Source organism: Apostichopus japonicus, chromosome 23 (assembly GCF_037975245.1).
Source record: "Apostichopus japonicus isolate 1M-3 chromosome 23, ASM3797524v1, whole genome shotgun sequence".
NCBI classification, from domain to species: domain Eukaryota; kingdom Metazoa; phylum Echinodermata; class Holothuroidea; order Aspidochirotida; family Stichopodidae; genus Apostichopus; species Apostichopus japonicus.
In genome coordinates, this window is record NC_092583.1 from 9921445 (window position 1) to 9938689 (window position 17245).

The following is a 17245-nucleotide window of genomic DNA, read 5'->3' on the forward strand; positions in this document are numbered from 1 at the left end:
ATGCAGAGGGTATAAACTAGTGGTTCAGTTTGTGAGACTATTTGTGAGTTTGAAAGTCATTGTACAAAAACATATATAATAAAAACAAGCACTGTTTTGAAAATATCTGAAAATTTCACCTCTTACCTAAAATTTGTTTGCCATTATTCTACATATTTCATGCATAACCTACAACCTGAAAAAGCTTTGTGACGAAATTTTGATCTCTCGCCATATCTACAGTGTAGGCCTGTACTTACTAGCATGAAAGTGTATTCTGATTGTTGGCAATTTGTTGCAGGGCAGGCCATGCATAAAACTGCAGACCCCAATTTGTGTTCAATTCCATACACTATTGCATCACCATATACTCCAAGCATATAAATATATATATATATATATATATGTTGATACTAGTTGAGACTAGTGGAACACTAGAAGTTGTAACTCGGAGTTTCACACGTTTTAGCGATCATCAGACAACTCTATGTTGTCTGATATCCCAGGAAAATTCAGTGATGCACATGAAAAAACAAAGTATCTCAGGAGAATTTTGAGGATCAAAACCCGTTCTAAATGCCACCATTTTGCATGTAGGCACCATCAGGATTTGAAAATTTTTCAAAATGGGAGGGGGACACCCCCTCCCCTTATACCCCTCCCCCCAGGACGCGGATCACTGTCACAAATTACCCGGCTCTAAAAATGGTCTGGTGACAACCCTGATACATATATATATATAAATATATATATATAAATATACAATTGATATATATATATATATTTATATATATATATATAAATACAGCAAAGAATAGGTACCTGCAAATATTACAAAACACCCACCAAACCACCACACTGAAATATGTATTCCTTAACCCCTTTTATATTTTTATTATTTTTTTTTTTAAAGGTTTGCACATGACACAAAGTTTGACAATATTACAATTGGTTTGTGGGTGCACAAAATTGACTTGAACTAAACAAAATTAAATAACAACTTTGTTAGAAATAGCCAGATGGTTTTAACCAGACCTATAGATTTCTCAACACTGGGGACTATATATATGAGTGAATTCTACATGAACAAGAACAATTTTAAGGCCATATACAGCCTCAAAAGTGTGACTGCAGGCAGAATGTTAGTCTCAATATGTCGTCATAGTTTGACAATAAAATACAGCAATGATTACATAGCTTATTCCAGTTTTTCAAGACGATCAGCATTAAAATATGATTAATCACACTCAGGTACCAGTACAGTATAAGCTCCTTTTAGGACTTAACCTACAATGATAACGTCATCTCCTCTGTGTAAGCCTATATATGTTAATTTTAATCCATGGTTTTATAAATTCCAATATTACAATCAAACAAAACATTAACACTTAACTTCATATGAAGGTGAGAGTATCGTTGGGTGCACGTTCCACGTCATTTGCCCTAGACAAAACTGTAAAACATTTGTTAAAATGTTCTTTGAGGCCATTTTAAGTATCATGTTTTCCCATTGCATTATATGTGACGTTGCTTCTGAGGAAAAGGCCTAAATGACCTTATTGTCTTTGTGCTAGGCTAAGCAGGCCAGCCACTTTAATTGATGAACCCTCAGATATTTTCATTGTCATTTCTCAAAGATTCAAAGTGGTATAGATTTACAAACTGGACTGATAGCAGAGCTAATTTTAACAGTTTACAACAGATCAAAATTTCCTGCAGCCTAGAAGCCATCCTTTTAAGGCCTTTTTTGGATTCAATCTTGATTCACATTCAATAGTTTCAAATCTTTGCAGAAGTGTATGAAATCGGAAGTTTTTGGATTCACTTGGATTCACATTTTTGGATGTACTTGATTCAACGTCTTCAGAAGTGACTGGAATCTTTACTAATACTCTTTGAAAGGTCATCTTTTGACTAAAATCTTGCTATTGAATTAACATAAATGTTGCTATCTATAGTTAAAGCCATGTCATAATTCCAATTGCACATGACAAACATGACAGGAAGGGTGGGAGGGGAGGTTGGTAAAATAACAAACTATCCATTTTCTTTCAGGAGATGTTACAAGGATCATAAAATCTGTCTTTTAATAACCGTCTACAAGTAAAACAAACCTAAGGTCTCTTGCATCATTGATGGTAAAACAGACTCAGTTCAAATCTACTAAGCTTGCGGCTTTGATAAGCCAATGAGGCTTCTTCGCGAGTTCCTGCTTGCAGGAGGATCTAATAATGCATACATACAATACATCTAATAAATTTATACCCAAATTTTCTTTCCAATAACACAAATTTCGTGACTCTCCCTCCCTTTGTATTTTCAAGAGACAACTGAAAACATTTCTGTTTGAATCCTAGTTTTTTTGTTTTTTGTTTTTCTCTTGTTTTTCCTTGGTTTCCTTTGTCTCTATCCTAATGTGTAAAGCGCTTTGAAACGCTGTATTAAGCGCTATATAAGTGAAATTTATTATTATTATTATTATTAATAAATGTATCTTTCAGAGATCGGCTGATAATTTGGTTGGCTGTCTTTGAGCATGAACATACAATCATTGTGCCTGGAAACATTACTCCCATCAACAGTGAAGGAAAATTATGTTTCGTTGATGCTCCCTCCTCTACTCAAGCTTGTAACATTTTTTTTTTTGTTCTTACTCTGTATTTAACTAGCAAATCCATGCAAGCACTTGTGCAGACAATTATATTTATTAACTGATCCTGTGAGGCGTTGCTATGACATTATATCATAGAGTACATTAGATGAATCGTGATGACGGGGGACAAATGAATGGTTTATTGAACTGCGTTCATGATTGTTATGTAAATTATGAACCATCAAATTAATCACAAAATGTTATCTTTGGTTGATTGCATTCTTATTACAGGTAACTTTCATCTCTGATGTATGTATACACCGGCAGCTTTACGATTCGTTTACTCTCTCTATCAAACTGCGGTGGACTTAGCTGTTTAAACAAAATCTGGATGGGTCTTTAAATTGAGCACGACAGACTGGAAAACTCTCGACAGACCTGAGCTAGCCGGCGCTTCCTACTAAAGTTTTATTCATCTGCCCAACGAACAAAGCCGGAACATATTCTACTTGCATCATAAATGACACTTTAAAACTTTGAACTTTGAACACAAAAAATGATTTGAACAACAAATCTGATACAAGATAGCCTCTTGTGATAATGAGAGATAAAACTCTAACAGGTGGGTAAACTTTAAAGGTCAAACAAGAAATACTGGCAAAGTTAACTGTACTGCTTGATAACGGAAAGAAAATAGCATCACATAGACTACTTGTACAGTATGAATATAGTAGGCTGTGATAGTACATTACATATAGTACTACTATATATATAGCAACTTTGCAAACTTAATTTTCAACAATAGTTTTGCCCTGCAGATGTTGCCAGATAAATCAGAAAGATACAAGAAACAAGAGCCCAAGGGCACTGTGGTTCCTTGCTTGGGGTATATGACAATACACATAATATTATCAAGCAAGATTGGGCTCAAATAGTCCAAGTAATTGTGGTCCTACATGTACGCATAAAGTAACCAACACTATGGCCAACACTTTTGTGATCACAAAATGTGATCGGATTTTTGATCAAAAGGCACTTTTGAGATCTAAATATGGCGTCGAAAATGTAAGAAGTATAAGGTCACCTACAAGCGGGTCAACAGATATGATAACATTGGTGACCACAGATGACATGACCTTTAAGTATGAAAATGTTCCACCACCCCATTCACAACTTGTCCCAAATTATCAACCGTGTCACACCTTTGCATTGGGATTTAATTGTATTAAATGTCTAAAAATTAACTTTGAACTTGTATACATAACTTCACACACAAGGGTCACCCGTAGCCTAGGTCAACCAATTGACATTTTTGATCAGTGAGACCTAAACGGAGCATCAAAACTGTAAAAATTCAAACATGTTTTCTTTGCCCATTTTCTCCCCCCAAAAAACTAGTTTTTTAACATTAGCTGACCTTTGGTGACCTTGGACCACATGACCGCTAAGTTTGAAAATATTCCCCTATACCATTCGCAACTTGTCCAAAAAAATCAACCTTGTCACACCTTGGCACTGGGAGTTATTGCATGAAATGTCTGAAAATTAACTTTGACCTCCTATAACTTCACACACAAAGCTCATCCAGGGGTCAACCTATTGACATTTATGATCAGAAGTTACCTTTAACATCTGAAAATAGCATCGAAACTGTAAAAATCCCCAAAACACGAAAAGGTCACCAGAGGTCAAATTGAGGTCAAGGGTCACCCAGATGTGGGTGGACAATTGGATTACGTAGAAGCAACTCCCAACCCTAACTGACAATTCGTTCTCAAGTTATCGCAAAAATACTAGTTTTTTATCATTAATTGACCTTTGGTGACCTTGGATCACATGACCGTTAAGTTTGAAAATATTACCCTATACTATTTGCAACTACTCCAAAAATATCAACCGTGTCACACCTTAGAACTGGGAGTTATTGCATTAAATGTCTGAAAATTAACTTTGACCTCGTATAACTTCGCACACAAAGGTCACACGGGGGTCAACCCATTGACATTTATGATCAGAAGGTACCTTTAACATCTGAAAATAGCATCGAAACTGTAAAAATCCACAAAACACAAAAAGGTCACCAGAGGTCACCAGAGGTCAAATTGAGGTCAAGGGTCACCCAGAAGCGGGTGGACAATTGGATTACATTGAAGCAACTCCCAACCCTAACGGACAATTTTTTCTCAAGTTATCGCAAAAATACTAGTTTTTTATCATTAATTGACCTTTGGTGACCTCGGATCACATGACCGTTAAGTTTGAAAATATTTCCCTATACCATTTGCAACTTGTCCCAAAATATCAACCGTGTAATACCTTGGCACTGGGAGTTATTACACTAAAAGTCTGAAAATTAACTTTGACCTCATATAACTTAACATACAAAGGTCACCTTGGGTCAACTTATTGACATTTTTGATCGGTGAGACCTAAATAGAGCATCAAACTATACAAATTCAAACATTTTTTCTTTGCCCATTTTCTCCTCCCAAAATACTAGTTTTTTTAACATTAATTGACCTTTGGTGACCTCGGATCACATGACCGTTAAGTTTGAAAATATTACCCTATACCATTTGCAACTTGTCCAAAAATATCAACCACGTCACACCTTGGAACTGGGAGTTATTGCATTAAATGTCTGAAAATTAACTTTGACCTTGTATAACTTCGCACACGAAGGTCACACGGGTGTCAACCCATTGACATTTTTGATCGGAAGGTACCTTTGGTATCCAAATCTAGCATCAAAACCAAACATTTTCTTTTTTGCTCGTTTCCTCCCAAAATAAGCACATTTTTTCTAATGTGACCTTTGACCTTTTGACCTTGGTTTCAAATGTAGTTTAATCTCCTGATTCCAAAAAACAAAACGACAAGTCTGTACAACCATCCTAACTCCGACCGAAAAACTTTGACCCCATATAACTTCGCACATAAAGGTCACACGGGGTCAACCTATTGACATTTATGTTCAGAAGGTACCTTTGACATCTGAAAATAGCATCAAAACTGTAAAAATCCCCAAAAACACGTAAAGGTCACCAAAGGTCAAATTGAGGTCAAGGGTCACCCAGGTGCGGGTCGACAATTGGATTACATTGAAGCAACTCCCAACCCTAACGGACATTTCGTTCTCAAGTTATCGCAAAAATACTAGTTTTTTATCATTAATTGACCTTTGCTGACCTCGGATCACATGACCGTTAAGTTTGAAAATGCTCCCCTAACCAGTTCACAACTTGTCCCAAAATATCAATCTTGTCGCACATTGGCACTGGGAGTTATTGCAGTTTTAATATTTTCGGTTTTTGGACCATAACTGACCTTTGGTGACCTTTGTGGGCACCAGAAACAATAGGGCACACCTTCTCCATATGGTGGATCTATAGTCCAAGTTTGGCCTCAATCCAACATTCCCTTATTGAGATAGAGCGTACCCAAGCAAGTGTCACAGACACACACACACACATACATACATACATACACACACACACACACGCCAACCTGACTGCATAGGTTCCTTTTGCTAAAGCAAGGAACCAAAAACACAAATGCATTGAAAATACAATGGATGCTTGCACTTAAAGAGTTGTAGGGTCCACAGATGTGGATGTGGGTTGTATTGGGGGAAAGGGATGGGGGGGAGGTAGGTATGTGAGAGGTAAGAGATAAGGTGGGTGAAAGATGGGATCAAAGAAGGAAAAAGATCAATATCTCGGTTGGCTCAGATCTGATCAGAGTTAAAATCTCACATGATAACTTCCCCAAAAATTATTACATCCTATTTTATGGAAGGAACCAATTTTTAATCCTACCAACCATTATAGAACTTTTTAATTCCATTTAAATCATTAAATAGTAATAATGACTTCTTCTTTTGTCTTGCTGTAAAAACGTGGCACGTTCAAGTTTCTGTATTATCATCAAGTACAGTATCATGTAAGTAGCCTTTCTAGCTGGTTTCTTGTAAAGAAGCGTGTTTTACGCTCCAGTAATTTTTGGAACAGCTCTCACGGCAGCCTAATTTCTACGTCGCTTCATACTCATGTTTCACTGGAGACATTAACAGCTAGCGGTTAATCAATCTCATTTTTTATCAAAAATTCTTGGAAATCCATCTCAATTATCACATAGCTGGACGACAACAAAGAAAAGCTGGGCAACGGAACAAAATCTGAGAAACCATTAAAAAATTTACCAAAAGTACTTTCCTTTATCATTACGATAAACTACCAAACATCAAAGAGATGAACAACAGGGAGAATGAAGGCATTTACCACTTATGAGCGAAGAAAGACCGCTTTGAAAGTTAGCTTCATAGTATTTTGCACAAGAGGCATTAACAGCTCTAGCTAATAGCTATGACTCAATTTCCTTTTATCAACATGTTTATAGCAAATCATTCTCAATATCGCATAGCTGAAAAGCAAAAGCTATTGCATGAGAACAAAATAATGTGAAAGTCCCATTAAAAACATTATCGAAAATATGTGGGGGTTTATCATCGATATAAGTTACTTAAATATCCGAGGGGGGATGGGGGGGGGGAGAATAGTAGGGCGATGGCATTGACCCATGTAGAGTTAAGCAAGACGGCTTTGAAAAGCAAGCTAGGCTGTGCATTATTCATTTATTCCTCATCCTGGAGCAGTCCATTGCTATTTCATCCGATTTGTTTCCATGTTGGTGTCAGATCACAAATTAGACTGGCAGGTAATTTTGATGCCCGTAATGTGCCACGACTCGCTACTCAGCTTAATTCGGACCTGCACTAAGAACATTTTAATGTGTCAAATCAACCTGTTTGTAAAAAGTTCTGTCAGCTAAAAACAAGTTACAGCATGGCATTGATTTCAATATTCTTCCATGACCTCAGTATACTGCCCCCAAATGTGCTAGAACAATCCTATAGTTACAAAAATTGCTCTGCACAGGGGACAGTAACTTTACAAGTAATTGTTGTTAAACAACATATACAGTTTGTGTTTATTAAGCACACAGATGCAAGAATGTTTCCAGACAATGGGTAAGGGACTATAAGCCAATCAGATCACTGGGGGGGGGGGGGGGGGGAATATGGAAAAGCATGTTGACTATTTTATTATCATGAAAATCTCTGCAATGGAAATGTTGTTAACTCTTTACCTTGCTGGTTGATTGTTATGATATATTTGTTTTAAAACAAATGCAATCAACTGTAGGATTGGAAACAATTTTGTTTCTTTAGAGAAGAAGTTAAGGGGTTTTTTTTGTTTTTTTGTTCAGGAAAGATGTTCATTCAAAAATGTGGTTTGTTATGTTTTGCAAAGGCCTAGTTGTGAGTGTGTATACTTTGGGTTTGTTTCTCAAAAACAAAAGTTTCTTCCCTCCCCCCCCCCCCCCACTCCAAGCAATTTGCAAATTTTGAATCCCTGGCAAAAACATCGCATCCCAGACTCAAAATCCTGCATTTGTAACAATGCTGTTTGTTTATTCCATTTTTGCAGCCTGCCTGGAGTTTACAAATGTGCTGGTTGTGCTTACATATTACTGAATACTGATGTATCCATCAGAAGAAAATCAGGTCAATTCCCTCCAGCACAAAATGACTAATATGAAGTGTTAAATTTGATTGCACTTAATGTTCAAAGAGAGACATATCTAAAGAGCCTCAGAGTTAAGGTCTTGACGTAGTTAAAAACTTTAATATTGTTTTCATAAGCATTTAATGAATTTCAATTTTGGAGAACATATAGGCAACATATTTTTTGTTGGATACAGTACATGCAGGGTGGGCATGTCATAAATAACAGCTTGATTATATCACAAACTCACCTCAAAAATGGCCAGCAGAATTAGTCCACTCTGATTATTTACAAGTGATTAAAAAAAAACTTTGGATTCTTGTAGCTAAAAACCTACTGATGTGGAAAATGATATGGCCACTGTAAGGTGCCATGAATGCATGGTCAACGTGTCAGCTATTTATTCACTGAGTACTGTGTCCACGCACTGAAAACTTGTGCTTTGAGACTAAAACACAAATTCAGTGTGTAAAATTATACATGTCATGCAACTGTAATAACTGTTTGACAAAATGTGTTTAAGGTGTACTGTAGCAGCAAACTGCTTGTGACACTTTATTGCAGTCCTGAGTGACCAGTATTCCATTTTCTAGCATATCTGATAGTAACACTAATGACCTTAAGCAAATTAATACTGTGTGTTACAGAAAGCTGCTTTAAAAATTCTTTTTAAATTGAACTAAAGTATCTACAGACTGTGTGTTCTTTTCCATGGTTTGTGTCCACACATTGAGGGCTACATGTGTATATATATAGCAAGCTAACAATTGTATCACACTACAATGTCAAATAAACAACAAGGTTAAATAAAGGTGAGGATATAGCTATATAGGGGCAGGCATCTGCCATGATGGAATCATGGACCTTCTACTATGACCCATTTCCTTGGGTGATGATGGGTGACCATGTGTCCACATGGGACTTATAAGGTCACTCGGGTTGTGTGTGAACAGATGCACGATCATAATTCTCTCTCGTGCTCTTCACTGAAGGTCAGAGACTGCACCAGATTACACTTTTGCCACAAAAAAAAAATTTGCATCCTTCCGCCCATGACGGATGCAAGCAATCTGAAGATTTTGCATCCTTGGCTCAAAAACATTGCGTCCTGAATCGTGCATTCGGAACAATGCTGATGACGTATAATGTGAAGTGCTGTACCAGCTGATATGGTATATATACAGTGTGGCAAACCATGATATGCAAAATATGACAGATACCTATTAGTTACCTTCACCTAGTATGAACTCCTAACTGAGGTGGTAAAACTGAAGAATTTTACCGCACTAGCCTGTAATAAACAGTAGCATCAAATAAACCAGAAAGCCAGTTGGCTTTGTGATTCCTTGCCATATAAGTTGCTCAAAATTCCACATATGTGACTTTTGTAGTGAGTTAAATTTGTCTGATAAGGGCCACTTGAGTGTTTTTAAAGCACCCAACATAAAGAGTATCAACTATTTGAAGCAGATTTTCATTTCCTGGATGACTACACAAAAAGTTTAAGATCACTTGAGAGCTATAAATTGGGCCCATTCACTAAACTGAACTGAATTTGACCAAACTATGTTCACCAAAAAAAAATCATAGCAAGGCAGAACTCACTGGATCCACATACCTAGTGTGAAGTTCAACAAAGATGCACTTCTTGAGTTATCATGTTTACAAAGTTTACAGACTACGACCTCTGTAGACCTCAAATTACTATTGAACTTCACATAAAAAAAATAAGGTTCTTGTACTCGCCAAGCTGGATCCACATACCATGTATGTAGTTAATCCACCATGAAAGTTTTTAATTACGTGTTTTCAAGCAAGTGTCACATACACACACCTGCACACACACCCGCCTAAACTAAAAATAAAGCTTTTCTTTTCAGAAAATGATAGAAAATCCTTGGGGAGGAATATTTTAGCAACTCACAAACTGTACACAAGCTGTACAAGGCCTACAGCACCACACTATCTGGGAGGATTGACTGCTGGCAGCCCACCATCCGAACCAGACTGGGTGGAATTTATTGAAAGGTTCAGATTCTGACCTCAAATTACCTTCGACCTCCTGTTAATGGAATATCAAATCTACATACCATATGGCATCCACGTTCTTGACAGTGAAGCTCTCAATGTCAGAAAATTTGCAGGGGGCCACAAGAACATGGTTGGGCCTCTGGCACAACTGTCACCATGCCCCCCACATCCCCACCCCCCCCCCATCCCTTCTGAAGCCTTCATAAATCCATGGTAAATCCATGGGCGCATGGAGAATACATTATTCCTCATCCCATATTTGTCTGTGCCCTCTAATTGATCCTAGGCCCCCAGGACTGTAACTCCACCTAACCCCCATTCTCATCAACACTGGTTAAAAGTACAGTAACTAAGTTATAAACTTATGCTCTTGAAGTGTAATTTCAAATGTATGGATCTCCAAACAAACATCTAATTCTGAGAATTCTACAAACACAAATTGTAAAACCACCAAACACACACACACACCCACATGTACAGTTAATGTTTTTACCAGAGCAGAGTGCTGACCCCATTTTATGAAGCCTACTACAGGTAACTGTATTTAAGATATCCCAAGGACCTTTACCCAACATACCAACTGATTGCACTGACATATGAAATATATAACTTCCTGTAGGCAGGTTCGCCTTCCCCTTTTATCGATGTCAAAGGCAAAGCAAATCTGTGGTTTATAAGTTAGCTCTTCAATAGTTTTATGTATCTGCTTCACAGCGGATACATATTGATTGAAAGCAGTCAAATTCAAAAAGAATGAATATTCAACAGGGAAAACGATGCTCCAGAATGGCAAATTGTTTGATGTTCTAAATTATGAACTAAAAGCCTTGACCATGATAGATCTTCTTTAAAATATTTCAAATAAAGGGTAAATGAAATTTCTAAATCATTAAATCAGAGGAAATCAGAGGCTGTATTTCTTGAGATTCAAACTGAAGAACCTCAAGAGTGGATGAAACAATCATGACCTTGTTCTATAAATCCCTCATTCAAAGTGTTTTGATGTATATAACATGATTTGTTACTTTGCCAATGGTACAAGAATCGATGCGAAGATGCTTGAGCAATCTAGGAAAGTTGCTCAGCGAGTATAAATCGGTGTTCACTTACCTTCGGTTGAGAGCTTGTATCATGAGAGGGTCTGCAATAAGGTGAAACAAATCATGCAAGACCCAAAACACCCCTTGTTTGAGAACTAAATTCACAACCGCTCTGGACTGCGTTTATGCCCACCACATACACTTAGGGCCCACTACATATACCCATTTGTGCCTAATTCTATCCATATATTTAATTCACAAGTGAGAAGATAAGTTTCTTATATGTAGGACTTGCTGTACTGTATATATGTTTGTAATATACTGGATGTGTATCGCAGTCTATTGATAGTTATTCTATTGCTTTTTTTTCCCGTTTACAACCTGTGTAAGCCGAATTTCCGATTGTGGACAATAAATTCAATTCAATTCAATCAATGAACAATGTTTAACCTCTTCTATACACTACTTTCAAAGGTTGAGGCAGCTGCGTCAGACAAGAACAGTTGAAATATGCAAAATTCTTTACTAGTGGCAGTTATTGTGTATTGCATTCATGATGATGAATCCAGTTTTACTTGAACTTTACATTAATGGTAATTAATGAATTACTAAATTCATGGCAAACTAAAAGCTAATAGCTCAATTTTTCTTTCGATGACTAGAGTGAAAATTTTCGTTATTTCGTTCCTTATGTGGCAGTTGTTACGGAATTGCAAAAGTAAGTGAGGTTACTTTCCAGGAATTTCTGATTATGTTATTGATTTTATTGAACATGCCTGAAAATCTAGGTCACAATCTCGCCAGAATCATTGACTCGACTGTATTGATGACAAAGTTTTGTCTTTAGTCATAAAAATGAAGGGAAGAAAATGAAATGCTAGTAGAAATTGTAGTTCTTGGTTCTAATATGTCACCACTTAACACTTATATGCACTGTTCACATCTGAATATCTCAGACACAAAAAGTCTAATAAAGTGTTCAAACTTTGTCTCACCTAACTAATACTATGATTAAAGGTAGTGAAGACTCCTGCCCAAAGAAACGTCTGATGCTGGTAATCTGACCTAGCTTCGAATGAGGTGTAACAGAAGTGTTAGACACCACCATTGATCCCAGAAAATACACACACAGCTTGCTATCGTTGGTACTTAGACACTAGTGTACAGTCAATACATGCAGCTACGGTCAATACCCACAACACAGTGTACATAGCAGCGATGGACATCTCAGGTCCAGATAAAAGATAACAATGTATCACGTTTCATTACTGTCTGCATGTTGTGGCGACAAGAAGAAAACTTCATTTGCAAGCAACGGTAAGTTAATTATTTTCAGAGGGCGGCACACGGTTTGGGGCGAGTCTTCAATGCCTTTAATATGTGCAAAAACTGCTACAAATCTTGCATAGCTTTGTACAGCAGTTAAGCAATTTTGCATAGCATATGGTGGAAGCAATAGCAGATGAATTATTCACTGTAACAACGATCTAAGTACATCTTTGGTAATACAGTATATATATATGCTTTAAATTACTGGTCACCTTAAGCTGGATTTCTATTTAGTGTGATGTCATCGTCCACTACTTGTCCACACACAAAGCTTCACCATATCATTGAAACATTACATCTTCTGAAGGCAACTTTTTCGTCAGTAATTCCTTATTGAACATCCCCCTTTCCCTCCCCCCACCCCTACCTACACAGACCTAACACACTTGCTTGAAGAAAAAAAAAATATTAATCACCAAGGGCAACAATCTTTGAGTTGGTCAATCCCCCCCCAAAAAAATTTTTATTCCTACAAAGATAATCTTGACTTTGTCCATGATAGCATACATCCCCGGAGAAGCTTTATGACTTCACAGCGAAGAAGTGAACTACATTAAAATGTTACAGCAAACCTCTTTGAAAATGGGAAAGTATTTCAGGGTAGTCCTCTAGTCAAAGAAAAATTTCTGTTTGGATTTAACCAAAATCGGCTGTGGAGGTTGTCAACAGGATGACTCGTTGTTTACATCAAATTCAATTGCACTGTAACTAAATACCACCAGAGGTATCATGTTAACAAGGATTTAGAGTTTTGACCCCTTGTGACCTTAAATGAACTCTGACCTACACCAAATTGTGTAAAAACTTTACACTACATAAGGCTATCCTACCATGCATACATGGGCTGTTTTGATGTTCAGATCCTGGATATGAGGCATTTTTGAGATTTTCACATTTTGACCTCTGCTGACCCCAAATGACCTTTGACATCCACCCCAAACAACAGGTTTCCTGTACTAATTATGGGAAAGCCTCCATGCCAAATATGAGCACTGAGACTGACAACCTTTTGTGCTGTATCTACATTTCTGCTTTCTGTGTCCATTTTTCCGTTTTCCAGTTTAGTAATTCTCATTCAATTGTGGTTGTGTAACTGCTTTACAAGTATTTGCCTTGAGTTGAAAAGAAAATAGAAATGCCAAAAAAAAAGGAGTGGTAAAATAATCTTCCAGTCTTATCTTATTGAGCATTTATACATTCAGGATTAAGATTCTTGAAAACTCTGACAAAGCAGCAGGATTTTTTTTTCCTGGTGAATTGATATGAAAAACAAACTCGGGAACTGAGCTATATCTTATATTTTCAAATATCAGTTTTGGTTTGAAATTAATCTCACTTTTGAACTATTTAAATAATAAATAGGACTGACGTCTCTAAATTCGAACCTGTCAAATATTTTTTTTGATGCCAGACGTCCACTATATGGTGTATACAGTAGAGCAGTTTGTGGTACCATAATCCAACCAGAAAGCCAATAGGCTTAGTAATTCCATCCCACATTTTACAGTTTATAAGACCATGTTAATTTTTAAAATGCAAACTGCACAGAAAGTTCTTATGCTTACTAGGGTTGATCCATATATTATGTAACACTGGTGTCATGTGTCATGACACAGTATGCCTATTGTTTATTGTCTTCACTAGCTAGTTGGAGCAACTTATGTAACATGAGTAAATAAGGGTGCTTTTACACTAGATCTGGATCAGATCCCCTGATGTTATCAGACAATCATCTCTCCATGGGTAAACTTATGCATTAATCTGGACGCATTTACACTTGAGTCTTACTCTGATCCTCCCCCGGCTATTCACCGAATGTTGGTCAAAAAATCGGATTGGAAATGTGTCATGCGCAGCCGCTGATCGCGTCGTATGTATATTCCAAAACTTTCGTTGTCATGGTGTATTGTCTTCGGGTGACAATACCGCGAAATGCACGGCCCACAAGCACTCAATCTACGTAGGAATTAGAGAATTGTTTCTAAGACTATCACATAATATTTGTTCGTTGTTTTGATCACAAAATGTTGTGAGTTGAGACAAGTTATGAATTTTGTTGGAAGATAACATCTGTAATACTGAAAACGATTTTTCAGCTCTGTACATGTGAATTCATACCACAGCAATTTCTTCATTGCTAACTTGCGTCAAATTTCCGGTCCCTTTTTTTTTTTTTTGTGCAACATTCATTTTCTTAAAAGAAGCTGTTAGAAACTGAAAACACCTACTTAAGTTTTGCTCCATAATGTTCATCTAAGAGATAGTTGCAATGAATTGCTAAACCACAAATTTTCTACCCATAAACAGGGTCAAGTGTCATAAAATAACAGCAAACTCATATAGTTTGGCATTATTTCACACGATCTGACTGCCAATTTCGCCAGTTGCATCACAGTCAAACTGGCAACCCTGCTATACAGGTAATAGTTGCACTGAATCTGCCATATATGGACAGAGTTTATGGTTCCTTGTACAGGCAAGATACACCCTCCACAAACTTACAAATCCATACATCTGGGGAAATCTGTACCTCACATCAACTTCACTATACAGAAATTGCCAAATCTGAAGTACATTGACAATCTATGTTTGCTGTCTTTTGTTACATGACTTTTGGCAAAGAATTTTTTAGATCAAGCAATCAATGTACATCTATTGTATCTAAAAACATTTGCTTTCATCTAAGAACAGGCATTTTAGTCTTTTGGAGTAACAACAGATTTTTGGCAACACCAAGACGGAAAGCTTGTAAAACTTGGAAGTGACAGTCTGAGCCCTCAGTCACCAGGCCTAAGAGAAAGACATTACAAGGGTGATAGGCCATATTGGTTGGTAGAGCTCACTGCATAGGTTGTTAACTGGCAGTAACAGTCAATTTTATTGTTTCCTTAAAAATTAAGTTAATTTCACAACACTTACCGTTTCCCATGAAAGAGAGTATCAATAAAAGAATATACGGCTCAACATCTATTCATTATCATAAGCTTAGGTGGTGCAATGTGTCAATATGTAGTCAATCTGGACCTTGTTAAGCATAGTGAATGCATTGCTAACCATTGGGAGGTGTCTGGACGATATTCTGAGCCGAAAGAATTAGTAATAGCTATTTATATAGGCCTAGCCTACTGATTATTACAGAATATGGAAAACATTATCCTAAGGTATCATTACATGAACATGTAGCAACTACTTGGTGAGGTTGTAACATTAATGTTCCATCCATCTGTCCAACAATTTTCTAATAGCCTAGGTTACTTGCATTCTGTAGTAAGGTTACTGCTGATTTAGCCCAGCCTATACTTACATCCTAACTTACCCTTAGGCCCTAACTTAGTTAGGCCTGGCCTATTTCAGTAACTGCTGTATATCCTACCAAAGGTAGGCTAGCCTAGTCTAAGGTTTCTAACTTTACCTTCTTGGTTGGTAACTGTAGTGTAACTGTGAAAAGTGTGAGCTCAGCTAATATCAGGCATCCTCAATGATGACATTGCTTCGGATGAACAATTTCTGATGGAAATACAACTCCAAGTAGGCCTAAAACTTAAATACAGTCCTAGCCAATACATGTTGGGAACGTTCAGCAGCCAACATGCAATAATCTCAAGGTTAGGCCTAACGTTAGGCTATGTATCAACACTGTCAACAAACAACAGTCCTGCCATATTAGTTACACTGAATAACCGTCAGTTATATCTGATGATCTTTCATGAAATTAACAAATAAATCTTACCAGAACTACAAAATCCTGTCAGTCTCCAAAAGTGGTAATCCTCACTAGGAAAGTTTCCTAAAGCGTTTGTAGATTAAAGATATCCAAATCATTCGTACTCACAAGTCAACACTCAGGAAGTCTGTGTAATGAACAACAACACTGAGTAGATACGTATATATGCAATGTCGGAGTATATAACTGTGTATACGTAGCAGGCCTTCTATTGTACTGTGCACCGTTACATTAATGAACGTTTTGTTGACAATCTTACGTCTGCTGACAAACAACCTACGAGGTCCCCCTCACACACGGGTCACAACATACTTGCTTGAGGTGATACCTCTGGTACGTTCATGTGAGGTCAATCTTAAGTCATCTACAAACGTCTGTAGTCGATAAATTTTACATATTTTTTTATGGTATGATTATGGTATGATTTCTGTAACAGCTTCAGGTAAATTGGTAGAGCTACTGTAGGTTGTTGGGTAAGCATGTGACGCTAATGCAGCGCAATGAGATAAGGTCAGGGAGTTTTTAACAACTCAGGTCAACGGACCTTTGGCAAAGTTACGAAACGGCCTATATAGTTCGGTAAAAACGAGCAGATGCCTAAGTCGATAAAGGTATCATTTGCGTAAGAGACAAGCAATTCGAGTAACCTACTTTACTGGGTTTTCCCCAGTAGCAGACCTATATGGTGAAAGCAACAATTGTTGAGAGATTTTTCTACCTTTCGTGAGTTCGATATTTTAGCGAGAGAGCGTGAACAGAATGAACTTTAACCAACTGCTGCTTAACAGAGATATTTAAGAACCTATTTGCAACTCCTGAAATGCACATTTTGGACATTACTTTACAAATTCAGACCAGTGAAATACATTTTCCAATTAATTGATCTGTAATATTGACATATAGGCCTACGACCCGGGCAAGTTTTCACTTAATGACTACGTGTGATTCATCATGATCCACTTTATCAACTTGACCCGAGTAT

General features: G+C 37.1%; 1 protein-coding gene across 1 annotated transcript in view; it reads right to left on the bottom strand.

Moving 5' to 3' along the window:
* Window positions 1-16425, bottom strand: part of LOC139964773 (retinoic acid receptor alpha-like) — a 146343-nt gene extending 129918 nt beyond the window's left edge. Inside the window, exon 1 of the mRNA XM_071966725.1 lies at window positions 16270-16425. The gene's annotated coding sequence lies outside the window, so the exon portion shown is untranslated. The remainder of the gene's footprint in view (window positions 1-16269) is intronic.
* Window positions 16426-17245: the final 820 nt, after the last annotated feature.